The 18,114-nt window shown below is 51.7% G+C and overlaps 1 protein-coding gene across 2 annotated transcripts in view; it reads right to left on the bottom strand.

The window, feature by feature from the left end:
* HIC2 (HIC ZBTB transcriptional repressor 2) overlaps window positions 1–5,686 on the bottom strand; it is a 28,917-nt gene extending 23,231 nt beyond the window's left edge. For both annotated transcript variants that reach the window (XM_047828640.1, XM_047828639.1), the window contains exon 1: window positions 5,597–5,686. The gene's annotated coding sequence lies outside the window, so the exon portion shown is untranslated. The remainder of the gene's footprint in view (window positions 1–5,596) is intronic.
* Between the last annotated feature and the right edge of the window lie 12,428 nt (window positions 5,687–18,114).

The following is an 18,114-nucleotide window of genomic DNA, read 5'->3' on the forward strand; positions in this document are numbered from 1 at the left end:
AACAGGTAAACTCTGAAAGCCAAGCAGGACCAAGAGTTCTGGAGTCAAGGGCAACAAGCAGCTCCCCAGGGACCTCTGAAGAGCTGTCCCCTTAGTGCACACCAGCCTGTGGTCCCTCCCACTGCCACCAAGTAAGAAAAACCATGAAAAGAGCGAGCCCCAGGGGTATCTGGGTGGCTCAGTTGGTTAAGCATCTGACTTCCACTCAGGTCTCACAGTTTGTGAGCTCAAACCCCATGTCTGGCTCTGTGCTGACAGCTCAGAGCCTGGGCCCTGCTTCAAATTCTGTGTGTGTGTGTCTCTCTCTCTCTGCCCCTCCCCTGCTCGTGCTCTGTCTCTCTCAAAAATTAAAAAAAAAAAAAAAAAGAAAAAAAAAAAAGAGTGAGCCCCTTCTGTGTCTGGTGCTTCTCCAAGACCCTAGTAACTAACAGAATCAACCTAACTAGTTTTGCAAATAAATTCAATCCCACTGGGCCATTAGAGTAAAGCACTTCATGACCACCCCAGGTCATAATGCACTGGTCGATTTGGACTCACCACTTGCTTGATTCTATTACCAACAAAGATTCTTTAAAGCAGTGGTTCTCGATCTTGGCTGCACACTGAATTCATTTCCAAGTCTTAGGAAACATGGACGTTAGAAATAGTCTAGGCTGGGCTGGCCTCTACCAGCTCCCAGATGATCCTGAGGTCCAGAGCTGAGAACCAGGGCACCGGCAGGCAGGCCTCTTCCAGGAAGCAAGGGTAGCAGCACACACTCATCACAAGGAAAGTTCCATGATGTCCATAGAGGGTCAGGCCACTGAGGCTCCGGGTCCCACTTTCCTAGCCATCAACCCTACTGTCGCTTCTCATTCATTTCAGGTACGAGAATTCACCAAGATCTGATAAACTTCCAAAGCAGCACAGGTGAGGGAACTGCAAAGGCCATGGGGCAGTTTTTCTCCTTGAAGGACCTATAACCAGGCTGATGAAGAGGCCAAGGGAGCTCAGACTCCAGTGTGTGATGGGAGCAGCACCTCTACTCCGTGGGGGTGGGGGAGTTACTGTTCTCAAAGCACTGGAGTGGCCCCTCCCCACACTCACCTGAGAGAACCCACCCACCCACAGGTGTTGCTGGGAAAGAAGCCTGAGGCCGCAGCAGCAGCAGCCTGGAACGCATGGGACAAGTCTGCACAGCGGCCACACCCATGCCAGAGCCAACAGCCCTTCCATCTCCACAAGAGGCCAACTCCCCACCTGGAAGCGCCCCCCCAGCCAAGCCCAAACACCACCTTTCCTTAGTGGCCCTTAGAATTGCCATGGAATGGATGGAGAGAGCTGGAAGTACAGCACTGGAAGACTGGGCCACCTGCCTTTCCATACCGCACTCTCCCTCCTCATTCATACCCCATGTGCTCACAGGGGTGGCTTACCCTCAAACAGGAAACAGACACCTACTATGCACTATGTATCTCAGAGGCAGCAACAGATGGCTGCCCTGTCCCCTCTCACCCACAGAAAGACCTGCTCTAACTTTAAGGCCACACTCGCCCTCCTCTGCACCCACATGGGACACTACCATGAAAAACATGAAAACCGAGCAGTCTGAAGGAGGGGCTCTGAACCCCTTCCCAAATGTCCCAGGCAGGATCTTAGAGTCACTCACTGCACTCAGTCCAGCCACACCCTCCCTCAGCAGAGGCACCCCAGCCGGGGCCCTTCCCTCCTAGACTGTGGTGGGCCTGGAGTCACCTCCCGGCTTTCCCTTCCTTATCAAGCTCACTAGGGGCCCACACACAACCCCAACCCCCACGGCTTCTCTGGCTTTGCCACTCCTGACTGCAGCTCTGAGACCTCCCCCAGCCCAGGTCCCTATCCCTCAGGGCAAGGCCCCTCCCAGCAGGAAGCACAGGCTGGCCGTGCCAGGCAGAGTCAAACTGGCCTGGCTTGTTTGGAAGCCCCTAAACCGGAGCCAGGATCCTCTTGGGGAGGGGGCTGTTTGCTGGCCTCTCCCGGCTTGGAGCTCAGACCTCTCCAGACTCCACACTACATGGGCCACAAAGCCCTGGAGTTAAAGGCATTTACCCTCCAGCCCTAGCCTGACCAGTTGCTTGCTTGCAGCCCCAGCAAATTATGTAACCTCCCAGTTGAGTCTCATTTACCAGTCCGTGTAAGAGGAGACTAAGTGGTGGTGTGCTGACCTGGAAGGATTTGGAGAAAACTTAAGTGTGCCCCTATCTCCCGTCCCAAAGTTGACCACTTGCTGGCAAGGCTGTGAGTGCCAGAGGGCAGAGACCAGCATGATCCAGTCTAGCCACAGGAGTTGGGTGCTGCACCCTTGTGTCGTTCTCAGAAAATCTTGTCAAATAAATAAAAAGCTTGTGAAAGAGCCTCCCAGGTGCCTTGCCCGCAGTGGGTGCTCCGGTGCTAGCTTCTCTAACACACAGCATCTGCAGGTTCACGTTCTTGCCTCGTTGCTCTCCAGTCTCCCCTGCCACACTCCACACTGCCACGGTCTTCCTGTGAACTCCCCATTAAAACTCTTCTACGACCAACTTCAACTCAGCATGGCATTCATGGATATCCTCCACCCCAGAGCTGGGCCCTTCCTCCGTGCCTGGAAGCTACAGCCACCATCCCCGTGGTGCCCTCTACACTCCATACAGCACAGTGCCAGACCTTATCGCCCCATCTTAACAATCATTTGTTTGTCAGTCTTCCCCAGGCTGAGTGAGCTCTGGAGGGCAGCGATATGTATATGTAAACTCAAGTTCTGCTCCCATTTTAGACAGAGGGACACCAAAGCTCAGAGAGTCAATCACTGTCCAAGGTCACATGGAGAGTAAACGGCAGAGCCTGCATCACGATCCAGACTTTCTAACTAAGCCCAGTTACCTCTCACTGCGCTGAGTCCCTCCTCAGCCAGGCTCCAAGAGCCAGGAGGACAAGAACCTGATTTGTTGTTTCTTCTCAATGGTGAAAGCTGCTCCCAGGTGGCAGATACAAGAGCCCCCACCCTCTTAGTGATCAGGTCCTGGGGGCAGTGGCTCTCAGCCCCAGTGGGCAAAGCGAACAACCTTTCGGGTGGGGCTGACAGCTTGAGGCCAACAGGCCAGCAAAAGGGCAACACCACAGGTCCCCTGGGTAAACTGAACTTTATTCCTTCCTCACTCCTCCGACTCTCCAGAACTGCCCAGCCAGCCCTTCTCTGGGGGGCTAGCTGCTGATTAAAAGGCACTGCCCCCACCCCCAGATCTGACCCTGACAGACAATAAGGACACCGGGAAGGCAGCAGGCCTGTCAGCTCAATAATGCAAAACCCTGTTGCTCCAAGTCCACGACAGCTGACTTCAAGTGGATCGGAGGCTGTGCTTATTAACAAAATGAGAAATCTGATCTATGGAAAGAAAACACTACGTGAGGATTAATCCAGGACTGCAGCTTGTGGAGAAGGCTGGGCTGCCGGCCAAGACCAGGGAATGAAGACAGGATCGTGCCTACCTGTCCCCAGAGCAGGTACTGCGCAGCAGGACAGGACGTATCGCCTCTGCCCCACCTGCGCCTCTTCTTCTCCTTCCAGCAATTGAAGCAATCATTTCAGTTTTGCTTTAATTACAGACCTGGCTCCCTCGGGCTGCTTCTTCCTCTAAGCAGAGCCAGCAACCAGAGGGAGATTTTTCTTTTCAGGAATTGCTTGTAAAAGCTGAGTGACTAATCTACAAGTCCTAACAACTGGCAGGAAAACACTGCAGGGAAAATTCTGGGCACACACCAGCACTCTGAGTCAAACGGCCAGAGAAGCTGGGCAAGAGGCACTCAGCAACTCCCCAAAACTGGTCCGCAGAAAGCCAGAAGCCAAAGGAAGGCAGACCAACCTGGGAGTTCCGACCCTTGAAGCAGGCAGTCAGGTGGGGAGCCCCTCCCAGCCTTCTGAGTCTACTGCCTGCCCATGGGACCCAGAGATTTTCATAACCCCAACTGTACAGGACCAAAGGTTCCCTGGAATGCAGGGTGACCTACTCCTGGGCCAAAAGACTCAGTTCAACCCCCAAGTATCAGCTTCCCATCCCCCCCCCCCCCCTTGGTGCTAAGAGCCCGCTAAACCAGCAATCTCACCACACAGCTTTGTCTCTAGAGGCCAGCCTGAGGCCGGCCCATCTGCTTTTTTTCAGACCACTCCAGCAACCCTGTTCTAAGTGTACAGTCTCTCCTTGAGCCAGGGCTACAGACCAGCCACATGGCCTGTGCTACTGAAAATGTCTGCAGAAAGGGCCAAGGAGTCCAGGGTTGGCAGATGGGAATGGAGGGGAAGAAGTAAAGCCAGGAGCCAGGAAGCAATAAATGCTACAGCTCCAGAAAGGTCCTAGGTTTGAGTGACCTAGCTCCATCCCTCCAGCCAAAGTCCCTCGAGAACAGGCCCAAGTTCAGCCTAGAAGCTCTGGAGGCACCTCCACTACCTGCCAGCTCTCCTTCCCCCCACCCACCCCCCCAGGACAAGAGGCACAGCAATCCCCACATCAGTCAACAATCCACCGCCACAGGATTCCTATGGGCAAAGCTCTGCCCCTCCCCCCCACCACATATGTCAGAGGGGTGGCCTCCCCGGGTTACACCCCTCCTTGCTGTTGGGGCGGTGGGTGGGGGGCGCGGGAACCTAGCTTTCCAGATGTGCTTGGCAACTCCTACTAGAAAAAGACACTGGGGGTGGAGGGGATAGAAGGCATGGATAAATAACTTCAAAAACGTTCCAACCCATCTGGATCAGCACTGGGCTCCCTTCTCCAGGCAGTCCCACGCTGTTCTGGGTGGGGCCGCTGGGCGCATTATCTGACCTCGTTCCCTGCTCTCCAGAAGTCACTGCCCCCCAGGGAGAGGCATCCTTGCCTCCCCCCCTACCCCCACCCCCAACCAACTAGGTCTACGTGAATATGAACCATCTTAGTAGATAAACAGAGTGACAAGCTGGGGCCCTTCAGCCCCCTTCCTCTGCCAGCCGGTCCCCTCCCCCTGCCAGCCGACCCCCTCCCCCAAGCCCATCTCTCTTCCTGCCAAGTGGCTGCCTACAGGAGAGGTCTGGGGGCAGGGCAGCGAGCCCACCAGCCGCAGGGCCTGGTCCTCTGGGAGCGGCTCCTCCAAGGCCAACCCTGCCCCTGCCCAGGCCGGTCTTCCCGCAGGGAGGGGGCAAGAAAAGGGGACCGCAGGCAGAGGAGCGCCGCAGTTCTGGAAATAGCAAAATCCCCTTATGAGGGGCGGCCGCAGGCGCTGGGCCGTTTGCATAATGGAAGCCCGCCCGCCTGTCAGGCAGCGCAGCTCTCCCGACGCTGTTCGGATTAGATTGCTAATGAAAAGGCACAAAGAGCCGGCGCCCGCTCGCCCGCCGACCCCCGCTCCGCAGACCCGCGCCCGGCCTGGCGCGGCCCCGGGGCTTTGTGCCCGGGGTCCCCCGCCGCTCGCGCCCTGCCGGGCACCGGGACCACAAAGCCCCGGCGGGCTGGGTCCAGCCAGCGGTCCCGCGTGCGCCCCCGCCCAGACCCGGCGGGCGCGCGCCCGCCCACGCCCCTCTCCCCGGGGGCGCGCCCGCCCGCGCCCCCCGTTGCCCCTGACCGCCTCTCACCTCGTGTGCGTCGGCGGCGGCGCTCCGCCCGCCGGCCGGCCGGCCCTGCCCGCGGCCCCTTGTCCTCGGCGCCCGGCTTGCGCCGCCTGCGCCCGCCCCGTCCGCCCGCCGCCGGCCCGGCTCGGCTCCCCGCCCAGCGCGCCCCGAGCGCCGCTCACAGCCGCCCGCCCGGCGCCATCTTGGAAGCTTGTGACGTCGGCGCCGCCCGCTCACCCCTGACCCACATCTGAATGGGCGAGCGGCGGGGCGGGGCCGGGGGCGGTTCGGGGCGGGGTCTAGTTGTGGGCGGGGCAAGAGGGGCGGGGCGGAGCCGGCGAGAGGGCCGAACACTGGGCAGGGCGGGGCGGTGGGCCTGCTGGACGGCGCCGTGGGGGGAGGGGCGCGCAGGAGGCACCCAGGACCCAGACGGTGGGCGCCCCGCCTGACCCAGACCCCAGGTGCAGGGGTAGGGCCGCGACCTCACCCCGAAACAACCGGACCGCCCAACCCCCTGGGATGGGGACTCTGGACCCCCACATGCCCACGCCCAGCCCACACACGCAGAGTTGACGCCCTTTGAGCCTGACCCTAACCCCTTTGAAGCCCCCCCAACCCCTAGCAACCTGCGCCCCACCTCTAGGACACTTTTGCACCCTGGCTCCGTGCCCCCCGCAGGGACCTCGCCGTCAAAGGCGCAGCCCCCGGGGACTGCAGGTGGCGTGATCTGGGCTCCCAAGGAGGCCTAAGTTATTTGTGTCCTGTAGGGAAAGGGACTCCACCCCCACCCCTGACCCCCGCGACCCCTCGGGTCCCCGCTCTCGCAGCCCCCCGGGCTGGCCCTACCTGCTCAGAGGACGCGGAGGTCTCGAGCATTCGGTGTTCAGCTAGCCCCTTCCGGTGACCACAAACCCTCACTGGCCCCTGGGGTCAAGCGACGCGCCTAAGCTGGCCCGCCTGGACCCAAGCTCGTGGCCCGATCGCCTGCTGAGGGACTGGAGCCGGCCCCGAGCGTGGCCGCTTCTCTAGGGAGTTACTTAATGGACCTCTCTCTACTTTGAACACCAAACAAAAGAACACACCACTGTCAACGTCTGAGAGAGGAACCCAGACTTGCCAAGCAGAGAAGTTGTGCCCTAGCACTAGCCAAGACCCCCTCTTGAAGGCTGGTTATGCGACCATTCTTTCCAGATTAATGCATAAATTTAAAGTATATTAAATGTAAATGTATATTTAATGTAATGTGTAAAATTAATGTAATCCTAACAGGACTTGACAAAATTCTAAGTTCACCTGAAAGAATAAATAACCAAAACCAGCTCTCATTTCCCACAAATGAAGGTGGACTTGCTTTAATAATACTTAAATTATAAAGCTACCACAGTCAATTCAGTGTGGTACAAACCAAGAAAGAAAGGGGACAAAAAGCCTAGAAACAGATCCTAGAAATGGTAAGAACATAACAAATGAAAAGAGAAATACCAAACATCGGTAAGGAAGAAAAGGCACATTCTGTGATCGAAGAAACTACTGAAAAAATGTCAATACTCTACTAACCAAAGACATGCAAGTTAACACTACAATATACTGGGGCACCTGGGTGGCTCAGTCAGTTAAGCGTCCAACTTTGGCTCAGTCATGAACTCACGGACCAGAACCATGAGTTCGAGCCCCTGTCAGGCTCTGTGCTAACAGCTTGGATCCTGGAGCCTGCTTCGGATTCTGTCTCCTCCTCTCTCTGACCCTCCTCCATTCATGTTCTGTCTCTCTCTGTCTCAAAAATAAATAAACATTAAAAAAAAATAATAAACTACAACATACTGAGGGTTTGGTTTTATTTTCAGGAATCAGTTTCAAATTATAATCTTCAAACAGGCAGGGGTCTGGTGAGTAATCACTCTCATATATTGTTGGAAGTACATAAATTGCTTCAAAATTTCTGAATGTGAATTTGGCAGTATGAGCCAAGTATAAAAATCTTTTCAAATGATCAATACCCCCTTGGAGCAGTAGTAATCCATCTTCTGGGACTCTGTTTTAAAGAAATTAACCACATTTGCAGACCATATGCTTGATGATCTTTCTAACCAGATCATAAGCTTGGAACCCCAATGCCAAGAACACACCTGAGACTTAATAGGCACTCCGTAGTCACTTGTTCTATTTGCATTTGAAAATTAATGTACAATCAATTTTTTTCAAGTGTCATTTATAATAATGAAAAAAATCATACACAAAGTAAATGTCTGACAACAGGGGATTGGTCAAATATCCCACAAGAGAAAATGTAAGGGAGCCACTATAAATGGTGTTTACAAAGATGTTTTATGATCTGGAAATGTGCAAATGATATTAAGAATAAAAAGTGCACAAATATATATAGGTACATGCAAAATATTGAAGAAAACACACCAAAATATTTACAGAGGTTCTCTCTAGGGGTTGGGATTTTTTTTTTTCATGCACATGTATATTTTAGTGTTTTATTACAAAAGGAACATTTCTAATAGGAATAATTCCAGCTACATTTTTTTTAAAGTTTCTCATTCTCCTTCCCCCTCACTCCCATATGTTTTCTGAAGTAACATTAGCAGTTTGACATGTACATCTGACATCAACAGGTATCTGTTCACATGTTACACAACAATCTTACTTTTTTAAAACTACAAAATAATATACCATATAAATGGCAAGTCACTTTAGAACTTACAGGACATCTGTTCTTTGTCCCTAAGAAGCTATCACAGACATCTTTCTAGTTCATATCACACAATTCACTTTTTAATAGCTAACATATTCCAGAGTATGAGGGTTCCATAAACACTTCCCTTAATCATAGCTTTTCAGATTACTTACAGTTTAGTGTGTATATATATATATATATATATATATATATATTAAGATTTTTTTTTTTGAGACAGTGTGTGTGCAAACCAGAGAGAGGGACAGAGGGAGGGAGGAAAGGAGGGAGGGAGGGGGAGAGAGAGAGAGTGAGAGAGAGAGAGAGAGAGAGAGAGAGAGAGGAATAAAAGCAGGCTCCACACTCACACAGAGCCCAAAGCACAGGGCTTGATCCCACCACCCTGGGACCATGACCTGAGCCAAAACCAAGAGTCAGAGGATCCACTGAGCCACAGGCACCCCTAAAGATTTTTATTTTTAACTAATTTCCACATGTAATGTGGGGCTCAGACTTATGACCCGAGACAAAGAGTCTCATGCTCTTCCAACTGAGCCGGCCAGGGACCCCAGTTTGGTGCTTTTAAAAAACAATTTTTAAAGTCATTGAATATATATTTTTACATCCTTCTGCCTTCACTTGTGCAGAATAGTTTACTAGAAATAGACTCTATGGGCTAACTGATACGTGAACATTTTCAATTTGGATAGGTCCTACCTGGTATACTTCCCAAATGGTGTAGCAATTCATATCAAGCCTGTTAAGGTTTTGTTATTCCTGCTTCTTTAACTTTCCTGAACATTCCAAGTTTTCCATATTTAGTACATAGTCCCTTTAAAATCAGAAAGACGAGAGTGCCTGGCTCAGTCAGTGGAGCATGGGACTCCTGATCTTGGGGTTATGAATTCAAGCCCGTGTTGGGTATAGAGATTACTTTAAAATATTTAAAATAAATAAATAAACTCAGAAGGAAAAAAGAAAAATCCAAGGAGGGAAGAAAGGATTTCTAAATCATATTGTACTAGACTCCTACCATCTCTGTTCTGAGGTTTGCATGGTCTCCCCACATCCAGTGTTCACCCTCAAGCCCATTTCCTGCCAAGCACTTAAAATCCAAGCATGCTTCTAGTGCAATAGTACGTAAGCACTTAAACTTTAAAATTTGGGGGAATGTTTTCGATATAGTAAATGAAAATGGCAGGTTTCAAGATTTTGTTCTCACTGAAAGCAACCCCGTAAAACTCTATTTGGGTGGCAGGTAGTATGGAAATATAAAAACCACATAGTAATGAGGATAGGAGAACCATTGAGAACTGGATTTATTTTGCACTCCAGCTCCCTCTGTGTGTCTAGTATGGGACCTAACCTCTCTGATCATCTTTCCTCATCAGTCATTTGAGAATAATAATGGCACCTGCCCATGGGGCTCTTGTGAGGACTGATTAAGATGAAACTGTCAGATAGAGTACAGAATCAGGCTCTGGCAAGCTCTGGCAAGCCCTGGATAAAGTAGCTCTATGATTGCTATGTCATGTAGTATGGATCAAGTAAGGACAGTAGAGCTGATGTGTCACTTTTACCATCGTCTTTTCTCAATTAAAAAACAAACAAAAGGAAAACAAATGATACAAAATATCCCCAAAGGGTAAATCACAGTGCCTTAACATGATAGCCAAGTTTAACAAATATAAAAAAACACAGGATGCTGGGGCGCTTGGGTGGCTCAGTTGGTTAAACATCCAGACTCCTGATTTCAGCTCAGGTCATGATCTCATGGTCACAAGATCTAGCCCTGAGTCAGGTTCTGCGCTGGGTGTGGAGACTGCTTAAGATTCTGTCTCTCTCTCTCTCCCTCTGCCCCCCTCCCTGGCATGCTTTCTAACATTAAATAAAATAAAATAAAATAAAATAAAATAAAATAAAATAAAATAAAAATGAAACGAAATAAAATGAAATACAGGATGCCTAGAGGTGCCTGGGTGACTCAGTCGTTAAGCTTCCAACTCTTAGTTTCAGCTCAGGTCATGACCTCTCACGGCTTTTTGGGCTCAAGCTCCACATCTGGCTCATACAGAGCTGGCAATACAGAGCCTGCTTGGGATTCTCTCTCTTGTCCTCTCTCTTTGCCCCTCCCCCATTTGCACTGTCTCTGTTTCTCTCAAGATAAATAAACTTAAAACAAAAAATTTTAAAAATACAAGATGCCTAGTTAAATTTGAATTTCAGATAAACAACCTATAGTATTTTAATGTAAGTATACCCCAGGTAAAATCACATCTCACTGCCCCCATCCCAAGAGCAAACCACATTGACAAACTCTCCGCTCCTATACACACCATGATTTTTCCTCTCACCTCTGGCCATTAGCACCCAGGGCTCCTCCTGCCTGTGTCACCCTTCCTCCTTCTCCCCACCTCTGCCTGGCCAACTCCTCCCCAGCTCAGACATCAACTCCTTTAGGAAGTTTCCTCTGCCCCCAGCCTGCTCACCCTGATGTTGCTGATGGGCAGTTTCCATGACAGCAGGAAGACTTTGTCTTGTTCATTCTTGTAGACCCATTACCCAGCTCATGCCTGCCACCAAATAGTCAGGCTCCACTAAAAGTCAAATGAATGCATGAATGAATTTCCTTCCAACTCCCACCTCATTCCCTCCGACCACCATGCACCCCATCTACTGCTTCCCGAGCCATGTAGCGTTCATTTATTCCTTACCATAAAGGATGTAATGTGAGTGGTACACACAGGAGATAGAATGGCACTTCAGAAACCTGGTATTCAGGTTACTCAACTGGGAAGCAGAATATCCCTTGCAAGAACATCAGCCTCACCAATTCCTGGTTGCTGTGATTGGCTCCCAACACTGAGTCCTTACTCTACATGTGAGCAAAGCACTGTATACACATGGGCTTGCTGTTTCTCATCACCACCTATGAAAAGGATGCTGTTATGATCCCATTTTATAGATTGGAAAACTGAGGCTCAAAGAGGTTAAGGTCACCTGTTCAAGGTCACACAGCTAAGCTCAAACCCAAGCCCCTCTGACAGGTAAGAGCTTGGTGCAGCCTCTTAGAACAGTACCCCATCTGAAGAAAAGTCCCCCCCACATATTCCCTAGAGTGAAGGCCATGCCTTGCTGGGGAGAGGCTTCCTCACTACCCACCTCCCCTCATTTTGCCATCCACAGCCCCAGGCAGAGCCAGACACCCTGAGCCCAAGAGAGGCCACACACTCCATTGTCCTTCAATTGACAGTTGCTGATACCGTGGATGATGAGGTGGGCACCATGTTAGCAAACAGCCCAGTGGTGGTCCCTGGCCCTGGAAGACCATGGTCAAGGCAGGAGATGAGAGAATATTATTCAGAGGAGGGTTGGATCCGGGCAAAGAGATGTGCAGACTGCTTTGCAAGGTCATAACGGAGAAACTGACTGCCCTGGTTTGTAGGGCCAAGGAAGAGGTTTTGCCTATGCTGTGCGCTCTACCTGGCAAGCTATGTTTCAGCATCTGCTGCAATGCTGCTCCTAGTACAACTTCATCTGATTGCTCTAAAACAGTTGCCCTTCATTGTCTGTCCCCACTCCCTATCTGCTTCTCAGGTCTTGCACCACCTGTGAAGACCTTACTGATGTAGGTGCTTCTTTGCTCACATCTCTCGCTCTCCCTACAATGGGAACTCTGCTCAAGCCACGATCATCTGCTCTCGACCGCTGCAGAAAGTAGCTAGGATGGCAGCAGGCACCTACACAGTCAATACATACGATTTGGTGCACTCTTTGTCAGCCCAGGCCAGCAGCAGGAGGCTTGAACATGCTTGCACTGGAAGCGTGTAGACAAGTCCACTCCACCTGCAACCCAGGGAAGGCTAAAGGGAAAGCAACACAGCCCTGGAACCCAGCTGAAGACAGTGACACTGTCACCAGACAGACTGGCCAATGAAAGTGAAAAGTTTACTATTGGCCAAGACATTCTCCTAAGTGGAAGAAGCAAGATGTAGAACAATATGTAAAATGTAATCACATTGATGGTTTTTAGAAATTCTGTATGTTTCCGTTTCTATCTATGCTCATAAATCCCTAAAGAAAGTTTGGGTGGGAACCTCAGGGGAAGAGGGGAAATGGGGGGGGGGGGGAGGATGGAGTCTTCACATGTAACTCCACATTTAATCTCCTATATTGTTGAAATTATTATATCACCTCTATGTATTACTTTTTTTTTTAATTTTTTTTTTCAACGTTTATTTATTTTTGGGACAGAGAGAGACAGAGCATGAATGGGGGAGGGGCAGAGAGAGAGGGAGACACAGAATCAGAAACAGGCTCCAGGCTCTGAGCCATCAGCCCAGAACCTGACGCAGGGCTCGAACTCCCGGACCGCGAGATCGTGACCTGGCTGAAGTCGGACGCTTAACCGACTGCGCCACCCAGGCGCCCCTATGTATTACTTTTTTTAAGGAATTAATTTATTTATTTTGAGAGGGAAGGGGCAGAGAGGCAGAGAGAGAGAGAGAGAGAGAGAGAGAGAGAGAGAGAGAATCCTAAGCAGCTTCCATGGTCAGCAGAGAGCCTGACGTGGGTCTCACGTCAGATCATGACCTGAGCCGAAATCAACAGTCAGACGCTTAACTGACTCCCCCCTCTACGTATTACTTTTGTTATTTTTGGGAAAAACCATTATGAAATAAAGAAGAAAGAAAGATTTCAGCGAGGCTTACCATTCTTGGAAAACTGCCTGTCTTCTACTTGGTTACCATTCTTGGAAAACGGCCTGTCTTCTACTTGGTTGCAAGCCCACCCAGGCCCTGAGCCTCCCCCTTTCAATTAACCTCCCACTAAACCCTTTGGTTTCTTGGTTGCCTCTACCATTAGACTGGCAGTGTCTGTTCTGGGGTCTTTCTGCAGGATGCCGAGACCCCTGTGCCTGAATAGCTGCTGGCTCCACTGAATGGATGGATGAAGGAGGAGGCCCAGTCCTGGCTCCGTGAAGAGCAAGGTAGAGACAAAGGTTGGTGGGTCTGTGCTTCTGGGGTAAGCTCAAGGAGAGGAGGTTGGACCTGGATCCAAATCCTGGCTGCAATGGTGACCAGCCAGCTGCCCTAGTACTGACCTCTATTGGCCTTAGTTTACCCACCTGTAAATGGGGCTGATAGCTGTATCTGCCTCATTGGCTTGTGTGGGACAGGCAGAAGCCCACCAGAGCCTTAGCAGATGGGGAGAGGGGGGTAAAGTGGGCAAAGTACCTTAGGGCAAAAGGTGAGGCCAAGGTGAGGCAATGCTCATTTCCCTTGTGAGGTTCCTCTCCAGAAGCTGAATGGGGCAGGAGTTAAGAGGGCAGTCTCCTCTGGAATCTTAGCAGGGAACAGAGTTGTGGAGCACTGAGAAGTACCCGGGGGGCCTCTGCTCATGTAGCCATAGAGGTAGGAGTGGACCAAGGCTGCATAGTGGGGAGGGCTTGGAATTTCCAAATTCCAACTTTGCAGTTTTCTTTAAAACTTTTTTGAATGTTTATTTATTTTTGAGAGAGGGAGACAGAGTTTGAATGGGGGAGGGGCAGAAAGTAAGGGAGACACAGAACTTGAAGTGGACTCCAGACTCTGAGCTGTCAGCACAGAGCCCCACTTGGGGCTCGAACTGACAAACCGTGAGATCATGACCTGGGCTGAATTGGATGCTTAACTAACTGAGCCACTCAGGTGTCCCCCAACTTTGCAGTTTTCTTTCGGGAAGGCTTCCCTCATCACCAGGGTTCATGTGGTAGTGGGGGAGGGGGCCAACTCCACCATGGCCAGTACACGGAAGCCCCTGGGCTGAGACAGTAGCCTCTGGTCACAGTCACGAGGGAGGCTGGGCCCAGTGACTCTTATCTTGCCTGACCTTGTGCAGGCTGACCACTCCCTCCTTCTAGAAAATGTGGCCTCCTGCCCTTTCCGAGGCCTCTTTCTCCTTAAATCCCCATGGTTCTGGGGTGGGGCCTCAGTGCCCAATTCTACTTGGCCTGCCCCCCTGGGTTGCTTTGCTGGCCCCAGCTCACAGCCACCTTCCCGATGCCTTCCCCTGGAGACCCTTGGGCATTTCTGACCCAGCAGGTTTGTGCCTGCCCCACTGTCCCCTCCCTCCCTGAAGCGAAGCTCTGCAGAGCACCCGGTTGCCCAAGCCTTAACTACTGGCCACTCCCCAGCATCTCCTGCCCTCCCCCCAACCAACTCTACCAATTTGAATTCCTGGCTATCCCTCCCTCTGCTCTCCTCCCTAGACCCAGGGCCTGCCCCCAGGCTGGGGGAGGAATCCTCCAGATAAGGGCAAGGGGCAAAGGGACACACCTGGGTTCAGACCCTGACTCTCCTACCAACTGAATGACCTTGATGAATGACCTCCCCTCTCTGAGCCTGAGTTTCTCCATCTGTAAAAGGGAGAAATAATTACACCATCTGGATAGGGTTGCTTGTGAGCAGGACGTGAGCTAAGGCACATGGTGAGGGCTCATAAAGGTCAGTTCTCATTTGGAAGCACCCAACGATAGCTCCAGGCCAATACTTTCTTGGGACTGTCTCAGTTACAGCCAGTTGGTGCCCCTGTCCTAAATTAGGAACGTGCCAGCCCACAAACCCCAATGCCAGGTATTGAGGGTGAAATGTGGAGTTAGACCCAGTATGATGGGAGAGGCAATTGGAATGAACGAGTAATTTACTTATTTACAGGGATTATGCCTGGGGGCTGTTCATGCTCAAGGGAGGGGCAGCTAAACCCTGTGAGGGTGGGGCCAGATGGAGAAGCTGCCCAGAGACTAGATGGAGGGCACTTTTGAAGGACATCTTAGAGTAAGCTGGCTGAAGGGGCAGAGCAGCCCAGCTGGAAGGCCAGTTTTAGAAAAGAGGAAAGTGAAGTTGAGAATCACAAAAACTGCCTGAGGTTGCCCTACCTGAAGTAGGTGATTCAGAATTCGATTCGGATTCAGCCCCCACCTCACTCTCAGGATGAGCAAAAGGGGCCAAGCCCCCAAGAGGGCACCCTCTAGCCAAAACACTCTGCTCAAGGGGTGTGGCCAGTGGGGTCTCCCAGGCTGAGGTCAATGTCCTAGAGTTTCAGGCAGGCAAGTACTAGCCTGCCAGGTGGTCAGTTACCAGAAGATTTGAAGAGAGTTCACCTGGGGGTTCAGGTACACAGGCCTATAGCCAGGTATCAGATGCCAGGGCTTTTGAGACAGGGGGAACCTGCAAATACTGGATATTGCAGCCCAAAGTAGACCCATTGCAGACCCACCCACCTCCTGGGACAGGGACAGCTGGGGTTGAGCTCAGAGGCTGACTGCACCTGTGGGGCCAGATGAGGTGTCAGTAGTGCCACCATGGCCCCAGGAGCCCTTCATGCCCTGCTTCCTGGAGGCAGCTCCACCTGGTTTCACAAGACCTTAGGTGGAACCTCTGATCTCCCACATACCCCCACCCATCGGACTTCCACTGGGGTGAGATAGGCAGAAGGGGGTGTGACCAAAAGGTGGAATGAGCTTAAAATGGGCCTCAGAAGTATCTTTGAGTTGTTTGTTTTTTTTTAATTGAGTCCTGATACTTTGAAAATTCACAGTGACAAAGGGCTAGAGGGAGCAGGTCACCAATAGGTAAAGGGGGAGGGACGGACTAGTTCCAGGGGGCTCAGGCAGGACAGGGGTCCCTATGGCAGATGGGCCTTGGGAAAGGCTAAAAGGAGTCCTTTGGGCGTCCTCATGCTGTTTTTGTGGCAGTTGCTATTCTCTTGCCACTGGGTCTCTCTTTTCACATGTGAAATGGGATAACCCATAACCATGTTGTGGGGAGTGGGAGCAAGAAACAAGGTCCCTGATGAGAAATAACTGAAAGCCTTTCCTCCATGGGGGGAGGGCTGGTGAGGTGCTGAGACTTGCCCTGACCAGAGGCCCCTGGGCAGAAGTGGACAGCACCAGGACAGGCTTGGTGACCCTTGCTCCAGAACTTTCCAGGCTCCCTGGATGCTGCCCCTTTGCCCACTCCTTAGGCTCCTCTGCCCTCTGGCCAGCTGGGCTTTCCATCCTCCATCCCCTCCTGAGCAGGCCTGGGCAGGTTTTGGGCCTCCAGGTGGTCTGGTCAGTTGGGGAGGGGCCCCAGGGCAGGCCACAACCAGGCACCTGCTCCTTCCTAGCCTACCCACCTCGTTAGACCCACGTGGCCTTCCTGTGCCTCTGTTCCAAGTCTTCAGGTTCTCAGGGCCCTTGCAGGAAGCAAGCTGGACCCAGCCCCATCTGCCCCTGCGACCTGTGTCCTTACCAGCTTTCTTGGTCTTCCTTTGGGTCCTGACCCTGGGCTGAGAGCTCTGTACACATGATCTGCTCAAGACAACCACTTGCCCTCACTCCCAGCCCTGCCAAAGATGAAGAAACTGGGGCACCTGGGTGGCTCAGTCAGTCAAGCGTCTGACTCTTGATTTCGGCTCAGGTCGTGATCTTGAGGTTTGTGAGTTTGAGCCCTGCATCGGGCTCTGTGCTGACAGTGAGGAGTCTGCTTAGGATTCTCTCTCTCCCTCTCTCTCTGCCTCTCCCCTGCTGTGCTCTTTCTCAAAATAAACAAACATTAAAAATATATATATTTAATTTAAAAAATAGCCTTCAAAAAAAGATGAAGAAACTGAGGCTCAGACAAGCCTTCCAGCTGTCTGCTGGCAGGCCAGGGTTTGGACCTAGCTGGCTGGGTTTCTGAGCCCAGCTGTTCCACCACTCCCTGGCCCTTTCCCCTCCAGGCCACCAGGGCTTGAACTTCTTTATTCACTCACTAAAACTTCCTGTGGCTTCAAGGGAACTAGGATTTGTAGGAACAGGACTGTGAAAAGAGTTCTGAAGAGTAAGGCTTTCCTATGGCCAGGTGTCAGACCTGCCAAGCCTGACACTGGGGTGCCCAGAAGGACAACCGTTGGCGGTAGGGAGGAGGGGCTCCTCTGGGTGTATTGGGGAGAGGGGAGGGAGAGAACAGGGTTAGGTGGGGCCTGAATCCCAGGCCTTCCGGTTCAAAGAGACATTTCTGCTTACCCTGACACCAGGGCACAGGGCCTGAGAAGGCAGGTGTGGGCCCAGGCAGGTCTGCCCAGGTGTACAGTCCCTGGGGAACAACCCTTGGTTCACCCAGGCTGCCCCCTGGTGGCGGAAGCAGGAAGTTCCCAGGGACTTTGAAGCCCTTCCAGGAGAGGGGGCCTTCACCAGAGGATAGGTACCTGTTCCAGTCTCTTTCTCCTGCTCCCTGAGTTTCCCCCAAATATTCAATCACTCATTATTCTCATGCTTCCGGGCCTTTGCTTCTGCTGTCCCTGCTGACCGTTCGAGCTGGGGAGGGGCAGAGAGAGAGGGGGAGAGAATCCCAAGCAGGTTCCACACTGCCAGTGCAGAGCTGGATGTGGGGCTCCATCTCACGAACCATGAGATCATGACCTGAGTGGAAATCTAGAATTGGAAGCCTAACCAACTGAGCTACCCAGGTGCCTCCAAATAAAGAAACTTTTAAAAAATTAATAAAAATAAAAAATGGTCGAGATGGTAAATTTTGTTATGTATATTTTATCACAATTAAAAACAAATTGTGAATCGGTCTTGGTTGCCTCCACAGGCTAGCTGCAGGGCGTTCTGAGCATGCCTTCTCACTGTAAAATGGGTGGATATAAACATGAGAAGGGATGATTTACCTCCCCTGTGGATGGGGAACAAGGAACAGTTTCCTTCCCAGCCTGAGACCTGGAGCGGAGCCTTCCGCTAATGAGTGGTGTGTGTGTGCACACCACAGCTGCCACATTCCTGTGTTTTCTGAGGATAAGGCAGCTGTGTGTCAGGTTGAGACAACCCCTGGGCCCGCTCTTTCCTAATTCCTGCCTT

The sequence above is a fragment of the Prionailurus viverrinus genome, chromosome D3, assembly GCF_022837055.1.
Source record: "Prionailurus viverrinus isolate Anna chromosome D3, UM_Priviv_1.0, whole genome shotgun sequence".
NCBI classification, from domain to species: domain Eukaryota; kingdom Metazoa; phylum Chordata; class Mammalia; order Carnivora; family Felidae; genus Prionailurus; species Prionailurus viverrinus.